Source organism: Hesperophylax consimilis, chromosome 28, assembly GCF_061612785.1.
Source record: "Hesperophylax consimilis isolate HC1 chromosome 28, BYU_Hcon_1.0, whole genome shotgun sequence".
Lineage (NCBI taxonomy): Eukaryota > Metazoa > Arthropoda > Insecta > Trichoptera > Limnephilidae > Hesperophylax > Hesperophylax consimilis.
This window is the reverse complement of record NC_142863.1, coordinates 19,415,876-19,436,136: the sequence shown is the minus strand read 5'-3', so window position 1 is coordinate 19,436,136 and position 20,261 is coordinate 19,415,876.

Sequence of the window (20,261 nt, the reverse complement as noted above, 5' to 3'; positions counted from 1 at the left end):
ATGCCAACATTTTTATAAATCCCAACCAGGAATTGTTAGATTCCTGGTCAAGTAAAATTTTACACGCAAAACACTTCAATTATCTCAACCAAACGTATGTTGACAAATTTTCGTCAAACAAATGGTTGAGTATTGGAGAGTTGAGCGCAGAAATAGAAGGATTTATGCTTGCCATTCAGGATAGAGTCATTAATACTAAAAATTATAGAAAGCATATAATCAAAGATACAAATCAAATTGATGATTTGTGTAGAAAATGTTTGGCTTTTCCGGAAACTATAGAACATATTATATCGGGATGTTCTATATTAGCACCGTCCGAGTATACATTTAGGCACAATCAAGTTTTAAAAATAATTCACCAAAATTTGGTAATTAAACATAACTTGATTGACTGCCGTAATGTAGTACCATATTATGAATACGAACCAAATTCATTTTTAGAAAACGAATTTAAAAAAATATATTATGATAAAACTATACTAACAGACCGAGCGATTAGTCATAATAGACCCGATATAGTTTTACATGACAAAATTAAAAAAAATAACTTATATCATTGATGTCGCTATACCAAATTCCTGTAATATTCAAAAATCTGTTAGCGAAAAAATAAGAAAATACACAGATTAAGGAAATGAAATAAAAAGAATTTGGCATTCTCAGACTATAAAAATATTACCATTCGTTATTTCGGCTACTGGCATTATACCTAGCTCTCTAATTTAAAATTTAGGCATATTAGATCTATCAAAAAATTTATATATGAAGATGCAAAAGTCGGTCATTTTGAATACATGTAGGATAACAAAAGATTTTTTAAATATTTATGTTGAGGGATCAGTAGGATTTATAGGCCCTGTTAGAAGTTCTACCGAGCCGAACCGTCTGATATGAAAATATCTGGAGACGGTGAATTTTTTTTCTCCCATTTGATATCTGGTGAGTTGACGTGTTGTTGTTCTTGTATTGTTTTGTATTTATTTTACTTATATAATGCACTTACATAGTGTTGATTGACTAGCTGATCATTTGTGGAAAAGTGAGTGGAAGGGTTTAGTTTTTCCTATGGGGAAGATTTAACCCGGACAACAAAATCGGAAGCATAAAAAAAAAAAAAAAACGTTACTAAACATCAAAGTGGCCATAACATTTTTTACTCCATATATGCTCAGGAATCGCTGGTTAAAATTTGTCGGGTACGTGCCGATACACCCTGTATAACTTTAAAATTGAAAAAGTCCCCCACAACACAGGTGAACTCCTAGCTTGGAGGACAATATACTATATCTTTGTAATACTAATTTATTTAAGAATAAATATAATATTTTTATTTCAAAATAAATTAAATATTATGTTTAAAAAAAACCTAAAATGAAACTCTGCAAATTAAACTTGATGACATTAATAAAGGTCAAATATTATTAATCATAAAATCCATTACTAAAATAAATGATTCACTGGTTTCGGGTATTTCCCAAACTGTGGCACGCGTTGACTAAGCCAGTACCCCCCCCGGGATGTGGTAATTAAGGGTTGACGCGGGGGTATAAAGGGCTGTTCCAGTGGTTCTCAAACCATACCCAGACACTCCGTCAACAAGTTACATTATCACTCTGCTCAACATTTCATTTTATCAAACACTAAACGTTGAAAATAAATATATTCTGTGATACTGTTTGTTTGAGCGCAGATCTCCGTTGCAATTATTAAATAATTTATTTAATATCTGTTGTGATTACCTGAAGTTTCCAGTCTTTTAGTATTTGGTGAGTACCTAATTTATTATATTTATTTAATTTTGTTTTTAAATTTTATTTGTGTGTGTTGTTCAATGGTTCCACCTACAAGAGGCCCTGTGCGGGCATCGTGTGGGTGGAACCTTTGAACATACTGGCGATGGCGCATATTTTGTGAAAAGTTTACGTGAACCTTAAACCATCCAAAAACTATATTCTTTAAATAATTATCCCAAAATATCATTTTTCAATCACTAGGTACTCTGTTTTCATACGAGTCAATACGAGTTTACTAATATATTCCTTCTTTTTGTTCACAGATTGATCCTTAAACTTTCTGCAACAATGTGCAGATTTAACGCACAAGGAAGTTGCCAGGAGAATGGCTATGAAGGAACCCACGTGGGTCAAAGCCTCAGAGTGGAATTCGGACCCTATGTAGATGAACCTAGTATTAACGATAGTGAAATCATGCAAAAAATCGTGGAGATGCGAGTGAAAAGGCAAAAGAGAGTCCCGCCGACGGATTACGCCGAAACAATGCACTACAATAGGTTATCCTTTGAACATGCATATGGATATCAGCCAATTCTCAATCCAGAGGCTTACGAAGAACACGAGCTGATAACCGAAGAAGAGTTTTACGAGGATGAATTCGAGCGACAACCGGTGGAAGAACATGTCTGGTTGGTTCACCAGCGAGAACAAGTGGTTGAGGTTGATGTAGTGGAAGATGAACCAATGGAGCAGGTAGATGAAGAATTAGGAGAACATGAGATTAAAAGTCCACAAAACATAGTGGATTACCGAGATGAAGGATGCAGATAAGCAGATGCAGATAAAAGACAGACCCCAAACAGTGAAGAGGGGAGGAAATAGCCTCTCCGGCATGATGAATGAGAATCCTGAGAACTCTTCTGCCAGTCAGCCAAATATGATTCCTGCAGATAATGCGCTAATGGATCAAGTATATTGACAGACACGGAATAGATCATTAAGATAAACAAAGAAGGGAAGTTGACGTAGACATTCAGAACGGATGTACGGCGAAGAGGCGACGAGAATAGCCTCTTTCTGAAAAACCTGCAGATGACACACTTTCGTATTTTACTCCCTAAAGCTCTGAAAGGAGGAATATTGGAACTTTTCAATACCTTCAGTTCACCTGATGACTATCTAAGACAGTAGATTGATCTTCCTGCCCGCAAGAAATTATTGTTCTCCTGGCGAGTATATTGACTCTTGTTTTCCTGACAAGTATATTGACTCTAAAAATAAATAAATATACCTGACGACTTTAACAAGATATTATTTTTCGTTGATTCCCCTTTGATCTTTTTTGCAATATTCATAAATAACATTATACATGGTTACTAGAAACTGAACCTAAATCATTTCTAGTATCCGATCGAGACCGTTATATGACTCGGATTTCAAAACTTTGAGTTGCCCGAAAACATAAAAAAAAGTATCAGATCAATTCTTTTGGGTTTTCTAACTGACGTAGATTAACCGGTTTCTCGCATGTACCTCTAGTTGCCGGACACTGTGTGTACATATTATCGAAAGCAGATTTTAAGCTATTTAAATATATTTATAATACCTTATCCGAATTTTTCAATAAGCAGAACTGAGAAGTTGACATTACTAAAATTACCGTCTGTTGCTGAAAATAGAAAAATTCAATAAACAGAACTGAGAAGGTGCTTCGTGAAGGTGTTGACATTACTAAAATTTTGCTTCTATTGAAACAAAATCTATTGAAAACAGAAAATTTCACTTTAATAAGAAGTGATTACTTAACTCACGGGATAGGAAGAGTTCTAGATAAAAAGTTCCAAATTTTTAAATGGCAATTTAAATAATTTTCTGTAAAAAATAATATGTCATAGGTAAGTACTTTATCGCTTTTCTGAATTCTAATTAAACTAATGGCTTGCATAATATTTCCATATGGCTATGGGAAATTTTGTGGGTGACTCATTCATTTTTGGTTATTAATGCCATACAAATATACAAAACTCTCTTTACGTACAAACTATCACGCCGTTTCTCCACAGGGGTAGGCAGAGAGGACGGACCGCCAAACAACTCAGTCTTGGCACACATTTCTTGGTCAGGCAAAAGTGAAGTCAATTTATTATAATAATGTAAAAAAACATATTTCCACTCAGTAAGCCAAGTCATCTTTAGGGATGCTGTATATAAAGGAAAATGAGAGGAAATTCTAGGAAGGGAACATGTATGAGGGGTTGAAAGGTATCCTGCTGGAGAGGTCAAAGGGTCTTCTGCAATCTTCTCTGACGCATCAGCCGTCAAGACAAAAACGAACCTCTCCACATGAACCCGGCCACCGGAATTTTTTTTTATTTTTTATTTATTTATTTAACGCCCAGAGGGCTTTTACATGGTTGGTAGTATAATTTTAATTTGACAAATACTTTCAAACATAAAAAATAAGAATAAAATTACATTTGATAAAAGCTATGTAACAAGTCATACAAACACAAGAAACAAAAACAGAAAATTACAGCTATTTGTTGGTTTACATGATGTGTTTAGGAGTATTGTTGAAATAAATGTTTTAAATGATCCACAAAACTTGCCAAGTTGGTATTGAATATGTCAACATCACCCAAGTAATGATTTCCCATAGTGTGAAGTCGTTGTATCGGAGAGTGGGCAATGTAGTTACGCTTATGTGTGCTGCTGTAGAATATTGTATTTAGTCGTGTTGTTACTGTGGGTGTATGTATGTTTATAAGTTGCAGGAGTTCACAACAGTCGAATTTAGAGTTAAGTATTTTGAATAAGAACGTTAAATCGTTTATTTTACGTCTATCTTCTAATGTATGTATTTTTAGAGTATTTAATAAGAAATTGTATTTTAAGTCTTCGACAGGGATATTTAATTTAAAATTTATAAAACGTAGAAATTTTTTTTGTATTCGCTCAATGTTGTTAATGTGAATTTTATAAGATGGAGACCAAACTACTGAGTTATATTCAATTAGACTTCTTACTAGAGATACGTATAATAGTTTAATGGCTTGCAAAGAATTAAAGTTTTTAGTTGTTCTTAAAACGAAGTCTAGTGTTTTCATACCTTTGTTCACAATTTGATGGATATGATTGGTGAAACTTAGTTTTTCGTCCAAAATAATTCCAAGATCTCTCATTTCCGTGAGTCTTTCTAAAGCTATGTTATTGATGGAATATTCGAATAAAACAGGATTTTTGTTTCTGAAGAAAGTCAAGGTTTTGCACTTTACTACATTTAAAAATAAATTTTTTTGAACGCACCAATCTCTAAACTTACTAATATTTGACTGTAGTATATGGCAATGATTTATATCAGTTATTTTCTTGTATAGTTTGACGTCATCTGCAAAGAGCAATACCTCGACATCGTTGAAGCAATTGGTTATATCATTGATGAAAATGAGGAACAAAACCGGGCCAAGGTGACTACCTTGCGGTAGGCCACTGGTAGCCCGGAAAGCTTTCGACATCCAAGATTTTATTTTAACGAACAGTTTAAGATTTGACAAATAGCTACTAAACCATTTTAGCATGTTATCCCTTATTCCTAGAGCAAATAGTTTTTGGATTAGTAGTTTATGGGATACTTTGTCGAATGCCTTCGAAAAGTCTGTATATATACAGTCGACTTGTTTATTTTCTGCAAATGATTGTATAATGAAGTTTTGAAATACCGTTAAGTTAGTTGCGGTGGATTTTCCTTTGATAAAACCGTGCTGTTTTCGATTAATTAATTTTATTAATTTGGGATAGATTTCATCAAGGATCAATGATTCAAAAAGCTTTGGCAGTACTGACTGTATACAAATGGGGCGATAATTAGCTATGTCAGTATCGTCTCCTTTTTTGTAGATCGGTGTAATGAAGCTAGATTTCCAGCGGTCTGGAAAATGTCCAAGGGACAAGAGACGGTTAAATAGTAATGTAAGTGGTTTAGATAATGTATTAGAGAATGTTTTGAGGAATATTGGTGGAATGTTGTCTGGGCCAGCGGATTTGTCAGTGTCTAAGGAAAGTAATTTTTGTTCGCAACACTTTTGTGTGATTTGGCAGTTTGTTAAGTTTGTGGTCATATTAAATTTGTATTCGGGTATTTTATCATCTGGAGTGTCTTCATCATATACATTTTTGAAGAAGTCCGAAAAAAGGTTTACAATATCCTGTGTATTGTTTGCACTGATTCCATTCATATGCATTATTGGCGGGTAGTCTGTGTTTTCATTGTTCATTTTTTTAAGAAATTTCCAAAGGTTTTTGGATTTAAAGACAGTGTCCTCGACAGAGGTTATGTACATTTTGTAACATTGTATGGAAAGATCTTTACATTTTTTCCTAGTTTCGCTAAAGATTATATAATCATTTATGGATTTACTTTGTTTGAATTTTTTGTGTTGACTCTTTTTCTCTTTTTTTGACGATTCATCAACGCTTTCATCGGATAAAAAAGACCAGTCTGTATTTGAGAAATGGGAGTTAATTGAGTCGAAGTCGGCTCGTTTAAAGTTTAGGACGCTTTGTGAAGGTTTCCTTTCATTATCACATGTCATATTTAATTTAATGTATAGGGGAGGATGATGATTATCTATAGGTAGAAGTGGATCATTTGAGAGTTCAACAGACATTTTAGGATAGTTTGATAAAGCTAAGTCTAATAAGCGATTGTTACTGTTATATATAAAATTATGTTGATGAAAGTTTAGAAAGTTTACCATGTCCAAAATTTCACGTGCACGATCGTTTCACTTTCGTTTATGATGAGACCACAGTTATTTGCTTTCCATATTAAGTTCGGTAAGTTATAATCCCCAAGAATAACAATTTTCGAGTGAGGATATTTTGATGAAATTGTTTCGATGTCTTGACAGTGGTTTCTATATGACTGAGGGTCAGAAAGTGGTGGTAGATAGGCCGTTCCAAATATAATTTTCTCGAGAGGAGTCGTTATTTGCACAAAAATATGTTCGATGTTATTGTGTTTCGTGGTTAATTTTCTTGCTGAAAACTTCTGTTTTATTGCAATTAAAACTCCTCCACCTCTTGACTTGGAACTTGATCTGACGTTTCTGTCGCAACGAAATACTTTGTAGTTAGTAAGACCGAGTTCAGTCGATTTGATTTCCGAGTTTAGCCAGGTTTCCGTAAGTATAATGATGTCATGATGATGAGAAGGTAGAGCTGCTTGTAGGTCATCGAGTTTTGATCGCAGTCCGCGGATGTTTTGATAATAGATTTTTATGGTTCTGGTTCGGTTAGGTGGGATTTCTTGAATATTTTTGTAACTTCCTAGTTTTTTGGTCGATTCGGCACGATTCGGGGGGTGGAGTTAATGTATTTTATGGTGACATCTTCACCATTTTCTTTATTTATACATTATCTTCACCATATTCTTAATTTAGTGGAATACTTGACGTGACCTAATTAGGTGTTATACAACAAATGGTTTCTGGGGTGGCGGTACCAATATTTGCCTCCCAATTGAATTGAATTGAAGGCCGTCATTATAAGAGTGCGCAAATGCTTCGATGGTGGATCTACAACTATCCTAAAAGAAGATACCTACTCAATTGGTCCACATTGTAAATAACTAAATATTATGCAAATAAATATAAATAATAACTATTGATACGTAATTAGAGTTTCAGTAACTTGATAGTGACGATAGGTACTAAAGGGTGGTTCTGTATGTGTTTGTATACAGGTAATAAGATTATTACTCTATAGATTATTCAATGAAATAATTTTGTTCATATTTAAATACGAGTTGGTTTAGCATTTACTTGTAATACTAATTAGGTATTGTTAATTACCCTGACGTCAAATGTATGAGTCATTATCGCTAATGTCCTGGGTAATTAAAGGACACTTGAAATATCCCATTACTTTTTCTGATTTTTATTGAACCACTAATGATTTTTCTCAGAAATGTCATTGGATGCGTCATCCGTTATCAATTGTTGTTCTACTCCTTGTGTTGTGTTCCTTGATTTATTGCTAGACGGATAAAGTCACGGTATAAGTAAATAAAATCTACTATCAAGTGATGAAAATTCATTCTATAACCAGCAATAACCTTTTTGGCCGAGATGTTCAGACGATTTAAGATTAAGACGAATTCAATGGGATTGAAGCCCGCCACGCAAAAACAAACACAGTTTACACTCAGTATCGCCCTGCCGAACGACCACCATTCAGAAATGAAACATTGCATGAAATGGTTATAACAGTGTTTAGTGATCAGATCAGATCATGGCTAGGAAATTCCCAGCCTTTTTCTTTCCCTTATCCATAGATTGAGAATATGAAGAGAATTCACGAAGAAAGGACTACACACCTTTCTTGTAAAGATAAAAGATGACGCGAATGTGAATGGTAGAATCCGGTGATGATCACACGTGATCCGGTGAACTAAAAATTTATGAATTTATAATATGATGTATTTCGCCACGAATAAAGGTAATAGGTATAAGAAGGTGTATATTCTTAATATTAATATATCGCCACGAACATAGGTAATAGGTATAAAAAGTTATTCACAATCAAACTTAGACAGTTATCTTCCTCTTATTTTGACGGTCAAGTATGTAAATTTTCGTCAATCTCTGAATAAAACTGTAGATTTGTATAAACATCAAATCCTCGCCGTCCGCCCGCCCGAACGCTCTTGACAACTTTCTATAATAGGAGATTAAGCCCATTGGGCTTTTTAATTACAGTATTTCAGATCCATAATTTCGATGTATAAAGGATCAGCAAATACGGATACAAAATGAGCTGTTAAGTATTCTATCCTTATTTAAAACGATTTCACTTAGTTTTTTTTAAATTTATTTATTAGCTGGAGGGAGCTGTATCAGCGTGCACCGCTAAACATATCCAAATTAATCTACAAAACTGCTCAAACCCGCGCCTGGAACACTGTGGCTGCCACCTCTTCTGACTCCAGAAATACACAATATTCCTGCTTGCTACTTGCCACCAATTACTTGGAATAATGCATAATTTGTCTCGACGCCATCTAGTGAGAGAGTTAGCACTTACAATGCCTTTCTCATATAAAATAAAATTGGTTGTTTTCAGGTGAAAAAATGTAACAAGCAGTAATTGTTGAATGATACACTAGTATATAATATTGAATTATTTCGCGGATAAGAGATAAGCCGCCATAGCTCAGTGGTCAGAGCTGTCGACCGGAAATCGAAAGGACAGGGGTTCAAGTCCCGTTGGCGTCATGTATCTTTTATCAGGAGATTTTTCAATGTGGATGAGTGTTTCAGGCCAATAATTATTGCTTGTAAAATAATTGTTACCCTTTGTGCTATGCATAAAAAATCTTGTCTTAAACATTAGTTTACCAAAAAAAAAAAGTAAGAACTTCTATTGGAATTGATTTTATATGATAGATGATTTAACATCCAGTGCTCACATAACTTATCAAGCGAAACATATAATAACACTAAAAACAATGTGCATATGATTTTACAGTATGTATGTTTACAAGATTGAAATTCTATTAAAATAGGAATGACGTAATAGCTTTTCACTGCAATATAAGAGCTGAGTGGATAGCTAAACTTGAAATGAGAACTTTTAAAAATACCTTCTTTAGTAGCCTTGAAAATGGAGTGAAGTTGTAGTCAGATGTTCTGACGTTTTAATCGGTCAAGGTCCTTGGCATTGTTAACTGTTATAATTTTGGAGCTGTCAGACTGCTTTAGAAGACAAAAAAATATTAGAATAAAATCCTCCCTGTCGGAAAAAATTAATGCAACAAGTAGAGTTTGTGACGAATCAAATTTCGTCACAAATATGAGTTATAAACTGAGAGTGTCCCGCAGTGTGCGCCCAAAGACAAGTGTTGACAGACGGGGGTTTTAAAGAAAGAAGTGAGTGGTGCGGGGTAGGGCGACGCGGTGTAGGGCGACAGGTCCTACGAGAGGAACTAACACAGTATATAGGGAGACAGGAGAGAGACGAGCTAGTTAGGAAGAGGTTCCTAAGAAACAAAGAAAGTGAGTTGTACAAAGTGGATAATCGATATCGCCGGTTAAACTAAAAAGTGAAGTGGACATTACTAAAAGAGGATAATAAACGAACGTATTGTAAAGTGCTGTTGCGATTTAAAGTGTCAACCAAACATTGCAAAACTAACAGTTCAACGGATAGTGCTGCAAAGTGCCGATGTATCTTGTGAACATTAAATAGTGATAAACCAAAATAATAAACACTGCGCGCCACCCAAAGCCGACCGCCACAACCCCATTGTTGCATTCGGACGACACCGCGCCTGGAAACGCCCCCGCGGAATGCAGAATATTTCACGAAGTTAGTTGTATTCGATCCATATGACAATTAGTTAAGATTTAGATGTAAGTAGACATAAGCATAATTTAGATTTAGTATTAAAACTCGACAAACCCAATTAAAATCGAGACTCATAGTTATTAGATGTTCTTAATTAAATTCACCTCCCTAATCCCCGCCCAAGCAACCCGAATTGGTGAGAAGGCAGAGTGTACGGCTGAAGAGGTAAGTACAAACAGCAATATATTTAAGTATTATTCTGAGCTAGTTGCGGACAATGTGTTAACATCAATTGTTACAAGTTCCACAGGGATCACACCTTGACCCAATCTTATTTATCTTGTATATAAATGAACTTACGAAAAAATTTCATGATGTATCTATCTTACTTTTTGCTGATGATCTCAACATGTATTACTATTATTCGTAACTATTCAAAATATTTACCATTGCAAAATTCTTCAAGACAATATCAACAAATTATTAGTTTGGTGTAATGTAAATAGCTGTCACGCTTAATGATTCACGGTTTCGGGTATTTCCCAAACTGTGGCTCGCGTTGACTAAGCCAGTACAGCCCCCCGGGGATGTGGTAAATAAGGGTTGGCGCGGGGGTGTAAATTATTTAATATCTGTTTTGATTACCTGAAGTGTCCAGTCTTTTAATATTTGGTGAGTACCTACTTTATTATACTTATTTTGTTTTTAAATTTTTTTGTGTGTGTTGTCCAATGGTTCCACCTACACGACGCCCTGTGCGGGCATCGTGGGTGGAACCTTTGAACATACTGGCCAATGCGCATATTTTGTGAAAAGTTTACGTAAACCTTATACCATCCAAAAACTATATTCTTTAAACAATTATACCAGCATATTTCAACTCTGCTTTTATACGAGTCAATACGAGTTTACTAATATATTCCTTCTTTTTGTTTACAGAACTTTTTGCAACAATGTGCAAATTTAACACACAAGGAAGTCGCCAGGAGAATGGCTATGAAGGAACCCACGTCGGTCAAAACCTGAGAGTGGAATTCGGACCCTATGTAGATGAACCTAGTATTAACGATAGTGAAATCATGCAAAAAATCGTGGAGATGCGAGTAAAAAGGCAAAAGAGAGTCTCGCTGACGGATTACGCTGAAATAATGCACTACAATAGATTAGCCTTTGAACATGCATATGGATATCAGCCAATTCTCAATCCAGAGGCTTACGAAGAACGCGAGCTGGGAACAGAAGAAGAGTTTTAAGAGGATGAATTCGAGCGACAACCGGTGGAAGAACATGTCTCGTTGTTTCACCAGCGAGAACAAGTGGTTGAGGTTGATGTAGTGGAAGATAAAGAACCAATAGATCAGGTAGATGAAGAATTAGAAGAACATGAGACTGAAAGTCCACAAAATGGATAAGTGAGATGAAGGACGAAGAGAAAATGATGCACTTATAAGACAGACCCCAAACAGTGAAAAGGGGAGGGAATAGCTTCTCTGGCTGATGAATGAGAAACCTGAGAACTCTCTCATCTTCTGCCAGTCATTACCAAATATGATGCCTGCAGTTAATGCGCTATTGGAACAACTAGATTGAACAACGGGCTGGTCAACAAGATGTACAATGCAGGGAAGTTTACGCAAACATTCAGAACGGATGTACGGTGAAGAGGGGACGAGAATAGCCTCTTTGTGAAGAATTTGCAGATGACACACTTTCCTCTGGGCATGTTTGGATTTTACTCCCTAAAGCTCGGAAGAGAGGAGTATGTCCACTTGCTTAGATTATTGCGCGATTGTACAGCTATGTTGGAACTTTTCAACACCTTCAGATCACCTTGATCGTCCTACCCGCAAGAAATTATTGTTCTCGTGGCGAGTATATTGACCCTTGTTCTCCTGACAAGTATATTGACTCTAAAAATAAATAAATATACCTGACGACCATAACAAGATATTATTTTTCGTTGATTCTCCTTTAATCATCGTGTTTGCAATATTCATAAATAACATTATACATGGTGTCTAGAAACTATATAAGCGAGAAACTGTACCTAAATCTTTTCTAGTACCCGATCGAGACCCGGCTTAAACTTTTAATCCTTTAGTTGCCAGAAAACATTAAAAAATATATAATATTAATTCTTTTGGGTTTTCTATTTGCCGTAGATTAACCGGTTTCTCGCTTGTACCTCTAGTTTCCGGACACCGTGTATATATTATCGAACGCACATTTTAAGCAATTTATATATAAAATACCTGATGTAAGCAGCCTGAATAGTAAAAATACAAATTAGAACACCTAGTTTGGGAGAAATAACGAGAGACGCCTGGGCCTGCTATGGACGGAAGCCGCAGAGGGAGCGCAGAACCGGGACGCCCGGAGGCGGCTTGAGCGGATGAGGTCATGAGGTCATGGGTCCTCGACCAGAATAGGATACGATGAAGAAAAGGAGAAATGAGAGGGAAATGATAGAAAAATATAAGTAGGATTCACCTCAGGGTAGCATAGATGTATTTTGGATTTAGTATCAGAGATTTGTTTATTTATATTTATAATTAACGCCTTTTGGCTTTTGATTTTAATAAAACAAACGAAAAATTACCATTAGGTTCACAGTAAATGCTTAAAGGGAGGTGTATAAAAGAATTGTGTAAACAACAAACAGCTCTAATAAGCGTGCATAACATCAACTAATACAACATGGAAGTTAAGAAAAAAATAAATGTAAATAATATAATATCGATAGGTACTTTATTTATTTGGGCGTTTGTGTGTAGAGTGAAAACCATCGAATAAGTCATAAATTTTATAATGTATACATGAAATACTAATTATGTATTATTAATTACACTCACGTTAAATATGAGTCATGGGTAATTAGAACTTTCTGAAATATCCCATTACCTCGTCATAATTTATGAAATTTTGGAATATCAACCCTAAAAATGTATCATCTTAAACTAAGGATTTATTCTGAGAAAAGTCATTGGATGCGTCATCCGTTTTTTGGTGTTGCTATGCTCCTTGTGTTACTTGAAGAATAAATTTTTGGTAAAAAAAGATAAAATTAGTTTGTTAATACACTGATGAAGGTTCATCCTAAACCAGCAATGAACTTTATTGGCTGAGAGGTTTAAATTTTGTAACTTCGAACCTAATTATTTTTTTTTGGACGGATGGCTGCGTCATCTGTTATTGGTTGTTATGCGTTTGTTTGTTAATTTATTCCTTGAATATTAAAATTACGATATAAAAATATAAAATTAGTTTGGAAATATCCTGATTCAATGTTGACAATTCACTCAAGCGATAGGTGTCATATATATATATACATTCACCATATTATTGTAACCATAAACACCATATTACAATAAAATCCTACTTGTCGGATAAAATTAATGCAACAAGTGGAGTTCTGCAGGGTTCACACCTTGGACCAATCTTATTTATCTTGTTTATAAATGATCTTACGAAAAAAATTCATGATGTATCTATTTTACTTTTTCTGATGATCTTAAAATTTATAGAACTATTAAAAATATTTACCATTGCAACATTCTTCAAGACAATATCATCAAATTATTAATTTGGTCTAATGAAAATAGCTGTCACGCGTAATAATAATTACACGGCAGAACGAGAACATGGTAATAAATTTATTGATTTTTTAAAAATAAATTAAATATTCTGTTAAAAAAAACTAATATGAAATTCTGTAAATTAAACTTGATGACATTAATAAAGGTTAAATCATAAAATCCATTAATAAAAGAAATGATTCACTGGTTTCGGGTATTTCCCAAGCTGTGGCTCGCGATGACTAAGCCAGTACCCCCCCCCCGGGGATGTGGTAATTAAGGGTTGACGCGGGGGTATAAAGGGCTGTTCCAGTGGTTCTCAAACCATACCCAGACACTCCGTCAACAAGTTACATTATCACTCTGCTCAACATTTAATTTTATCAAACACTAAACGTTGAAAATAAATATATTCTGTGATACTGTTTGTTTGAGCGCAGATCTCCGTTGCAATTATTAAATAATTTATTTAATATCTGTTGTGATTACCTGAAGTTTTCAGTCTTTTAATATTTGGTGAGTACCTACTTTATTATACTTATTTAATTTTGTTTTTGAATTTTATTTGTGTCTGTTGTTCAATAGTTCCACCTACAAGACGCCTCTGCGGGCATCGTGTGGGTGGAACCTTTGAACATACATTACATTACACAAACCTTAAACCATCCAAAAACTATATTCTTTAAGCAATTATGCTAACATTTCATTTTTCAATCACTAAGTACTCTGATTTCATCCAGGTCAATATGAGTTTACTAACAAAATCCTTCTTTTTGTTCACAGATTAATCTTAAAATTTTCTGCAGCGATGTGCAGATTTAACGCACAAGGAAGTCGCCAGGAGAATGGCTATGAAGGAACCCACGTGGGTCAAAGCCTCAGAGTGGAATTCGGACCCTATGTAGATGAACCTAGTATTAACGATAGTGAAATCATGCAAAAAATCGTAGAGATGCGAGTGAAAAGGCAAAAGAGAGTCCCGCCGACGGATTACGCCGAAATAATGCACTACAATAGGTTAGCCTTTGAACACGCATATGGATATCAGCCAATTCTCAATCCAGAGGCTTACGAAGAACACGAGCTGGTAACAGAAGAAGAGTTTTACGAGGATGAATTCGAGCGACAACCGGTGGAAGAACATGTCTGGTTGGTTCACCAGCGAGAACAAGTGGTTGAGGTTGATGTAGTGGAAAATGAAGAACCAATGGAGCAGGTAGATGAAGAATTAAGAGAACATGAGACTGACAGTCCACAAAACATAGTGGATTACTGAGATGACGGATGCAGATAAACTGATGCAGATAAAAGACTTTAAAAGCAAATAAAAGACCCCAAAGAGTGAAGAGGGGAGGGAATAGCCTCTCCGGCATGATGAATGAGAAAACTCTCTCATCTTCTGCTAGTCATTGCCAAATATGATGCATGCAGATAATTCGCTAATGGATCAAGTAGATTGACAGAAGAAGATGAACAACGCCGGGAAGTTGATTCGGAAATTCAGAACGGATGTACAGCAAAGAGGGGACCAAAATAGCTTCTTTCTGAAAAACCTGCAGATGACACACTTTCTCTAAAGCTCTGAAGAGAGGAATATGCTCACTTTTATAGATTGCTGCGCGATTGTACAACTAAGAAATTATTGGTCTCCTGGCGAGTATATTGACTCTTGCTCTCCCGACAAGTATATGACTCTAAAAATAAATAAATATACCTGACGACTTAAACAAGATATTATTTTTCGTTGATTCCCCTTTAAACATCATGTTTGCAATATTCATAAATAACATTATACATGGTGTCTAGAAACTATATAAGCGAGAAACTGTACCTAAATCTTTTCTAGTACCCGATCGAGATCCCGGCTTAAACTTTTAATCCTTTAGTTGCCAGAAAACATTAAAAAATATATAATATTAATTCTTTTGGGTTTTCTATTTGCCGTAGATTAACCGGTTTCTCGCTTGTACCTCTAGTTTCCGGACACAGTGTATATATTATCGAAAGCACATTTTAAGCAATTTATATATATAATACCTGATGTAAGCAGCCTGAATAGTAAAAAATACAAATTAGAACACCTAGTTTGGGAGAAATAACGAGAGACGCCTGGGCCTGCTATGGACGGAAGCCGCAGAGGGAGCGCAGAACCGGGACGCCCGGAGGCGGCTTGAGCGGATGAGGTCATGAGGTCATGGGTCCTCGACCAGAATAGGATAAGATGAAGAAAATGAGAAATGAGAGGGAAATGATAGAAAAATATAAGTAGGATTCACCTCAGGGTAGCAGATATGTATTTTGGATTTAGTATCAGAGATTTGTTTATTTATATTTATAATTAACGCCTTTTGGCTTTTGATTTTAATAAAACAAACGAAAAATTACCATTAGGTTCACAGTAAATGCTTAAAGAAAGGTGTATAAAAGAATTGTGTAAACAACAAACAGCTCTAATAAGCGTGCATAACATCAACTAATACAACATGGAAGTTAAGAAAAAAATAAATTGAAATAATATAATATCGATAGGTACTTTATTTATTTGGGCGTTTGTGTGTAGAGTGAAAACCATCGAATAAGTCATAAATTTGATAATGTATACATGAAATACTAATTATGTATTATTAATTACACTCACGTTAAATATGAGTCATGGGTAATTAATACTTTCTGAAATATCCCATTACTTCGTCATAATTTATGAAATTTTGTAATATCAACCCTAAAAATGTATCATCTTAAACTAAGGATTTATTCTGAGAAAAGCTTAATTACCACATCCCCGGGGGGGGGGGGTACTGGCTTAGTCATCGCGAGCCACACCTTGGGAAATACTCGAAACCAGTGAATCATTTCTTTTATTAATGGATTTTATGATTTAACCTTTATTAATGTCATCAAGTTTAATTTACAGAATTTCATATTAGTTTTTTTTAACAGAATATTTAATTTTTTTAAAAAAAATCATAAATTTATTACCATGTTCTCGTTCTGCCGTGTAATTATTATTACGCGTGACAGCTATTTTCATTACACCAAATTAATAATTTGATGATATTGTCTTGAAGAATGTTGCAATGGTAAATATTTTTAATAGTTCTATAAATTTTAAGATCATCAGAAAAAAGTAAAATAGATACATCATGAATTTTTTTCGTAAGATTATTTATAAACAAGATAAATAAGATTGGTCCAAGGTGTGAACCCTGCAGAACTCCACTTGTTGCATTAATTTTATCCGACAAGTAGGATTTTATTGTAATATGGTGTTTATGGTTACAATAATATGGTGAATGTATATATATATATATATGACACCTATCGCTTGAGTGAATTGTCAACATTGAATCAGGATATTTCCAAACTAATTTTATATTTTTATATCGTAATTTTAATATTCAAGGAATAAATTAACAAACAAACGCATAACAACCAATAACAGATGACGCAGCCATCCGTCCAAAAAAAATAATAATTAGGTTCGAAATTACAAAATTTAAACCCCTCAGCCAATAAAGTTCATTGCTGGTTTAGGATGAACCTTCATCAGTGTATTTACAAACTAATTTTATCTTTTTTTACCAAAAATTTATTCTTCAAGTAACACAAGGAGCATAGCAACACCAAAAAACGGATGACGCATCCAATGACTTTTCTCAGAATAAATCCTTAGTTTAAGATGATACATTTTTAGGGTTGATATTCCAAAATTTCATAAATTATGACGAGGTAATGGGATATTTCAGAAAGTATTAATTACCCATGACTCATATTTAACGTGAGTGTAATTAATAATACATAATTAGTATTTCATGTATACATTATAAAATTTATGACTTATTCGATGGTTTTCACTCTACACACAAACGCCCAAATAAATAAAGTACCTATCGATATTATATTATTTACATTTATTTTTTTCTTAACTTCCATGTTGTATTAGTTGATGTTATGCACGCTTATTAGAGCTGTTTGTTGTTTACACAATTCTTTTATACACCTTCCTTTAAGCATTTACTGTGAACCTAATGGTAATTTTTCGTTTGTTTTATTAAAATCAAAAGCCAAAAGGCGTTAATTATATATAAATAAACAAATCTCTGATACTAAATCCAAAATGGATCTCTGCTACCCTGACATGAATCCTACTTATATTTTTCTATTATTTCCCTCTCATTTCTCATTTTCTTCATCGTATTCTATTCTGGTCGAGGACCCATGACCTCATGACCTCATCCGCTCAAGCCGCCTCAGGGCGTCCCGGTTCTGCGCTCCCTCTGCGGCTTCCGTCCATAGCAGGCCCAGGCGTCTCTCGTTATTTCTCCCAAACTAGGTTATCTAATTTGTATTTTTACTATTCAGGCTGCTTACATCAGGTATTATATATATAAATTGCTTAAAATGTGCTTTCGATAATATATACACGGTGTCCGGAAACTAGAGGTACAAGCGAGAAACCGGTTAATCTACGGCAAATAGAAAACCCAAAAGAATTAATATTATATATTTGTACACACCTTGGACCAATCTTATTTATCTTGTTTTTATAAATGATCTTACGAAAAAAATTCATGATGTTTTTTTTTAATTTTTTTTTTATTATTTTAATATACATCATATGGGTTACATTAATACATACATATTTTGCAAAATATAATATTAAGGTTCATATATGGTCATGTATACCTTATCAGAAAAGAGGAGCTCTTGTGCCTGATAAGGGAGCCACGATTCTTACTTAGATTCATAATTCATAATGAGATATAATAATAATAATATAAGTTTTTTTTCTTTTTTTCCAAAAAAACTTATATTAAACAAAAATAAAAAAATATATATACACGGTGTCCGGAAACTCGTAGTACAAGCGGGAAACTGGAGAATCTACACCACATGGGGAACCCAAAAAAACATAAAGTTTTTTGATTTGAGCATTTTCAAAAAAAAAAAAAAACCAAAAAAAAATATTTTTCGGCTATTTTAGGGTTAAAGTTTTTTCTGGTGTTTAGGGTTGTATAACAGATGTTTTAACCCTGCAGAGCAGAAATATTTTATGATTACACCGGGTTAAATGAAGGGTGATTTCAAAATAATGCTTCAAATCCGAGTTTCTTCATTTGTTTTACTTTCAAATAGTTTTAATTAGTTGGGTACTTTGATCTTCAGTAATAATTTATAAGAATTTGATTAAAAAAAAAAAAAAAATCAACTTCAAACTCGATTTACTCGATAACGAAAGCTCAAATAAAAAAAAAAAAACTACAAAATCGACTCCAAATGTGATGTAGATTCACCAGTTTCCCGCTTGTACTACGAGTTTCCGGACACCCTGTATATATATATTTTTATTTTTGTTTAATGTAAGTTTTTTTGGAAAAAAAGTTTGATTTTATTTATTTGTTCTTGTTGGTTCGTAATACAGCGCAATTCGGAAGGGAGATTATTGTAGTTTTTTATGGCTTGGTAAATATAATGGTTTTGCATTTGAGTTGTTTTAAAGATTGGCGTAATAAATTGATTTCCATTTCTCATGAGCTTATAAAATTCTTGATATTCTGTGTTATTTTTTTCTTTACACATTTTTATAATGGAAGTTTGCTTAAATATATCATCAATATTTGGTACTGGAAACAATTTAAAAAGCAATTTTGTTGGGAAAGTAGAGTTTTTTTTAAGTATTACTTTTATAATAATTTTTTGCGAGACTTTTACTGAGTGTAGGTTGTTTTTATAAGATCCTCCCCAACCTATGATTCCGTAAATAAGCAGGGAGTGGACAAGAGCATAATATACATTTTTTAGTATTTTCACATTTAAAATATTTCTTAACCTAACAAATATATATATACATTTCCTTATTCTCTTTACTAACTCCCTAATATGGCTTTTCCATTTCAGATTTTCATCGATGATCACACCAAGATATTTGATTTCAGAAGAAGAGTTAATTACACTACACATAGCATTAAGTAGTTCACAGTTAATATTGTCACAATTTTCATCATGGATTATGATATTTACTTCGTGTTTAGGTATTTTTTGTAGTGAAAATAATACATATGTTGTTTTTTTAGCATTAAGTGTGAGTAGGTTATTATCAAACCATGATTTTAAGATATTAATACATTCATTTGCAAGTTTGTTGACTAGTTCCCATGTTTGACCTTTTATTAATAAAACAGTATCGTCAGCATAAGAGATTAATTCACCTTTGATTTTCTGTTGGAAAATGTCATTTACATACATTAAAAATAGTAATGGTCCGAGGACCGTGCCTTGAGGAATGCCAAATGTACTTGTTAGTGGTGTACTAAAAGTTTGGTTTAATTTTACAATTTGAGGTCTCTCTGTTAAGTAGCTTTCTATCCATTTAAGGGCTAAGTGGTCAATGCCATTTTCTTTTAATTTTAATATAAGTTTTTCATGGGAAATGCTGTCAAATGCTTTCTTTAAGTCAATAAAAATTCCTATACATTTATTTGATTTGTCCAGGGTACTCTGAATACTAGATCAAATTTTTGCAATGGCATCTTGGGTACTTTTTCCCTCTGTGAAACCGAATTGATTTTCATTTATAATTTTGTTTTTATTTAAGAATGCAGTT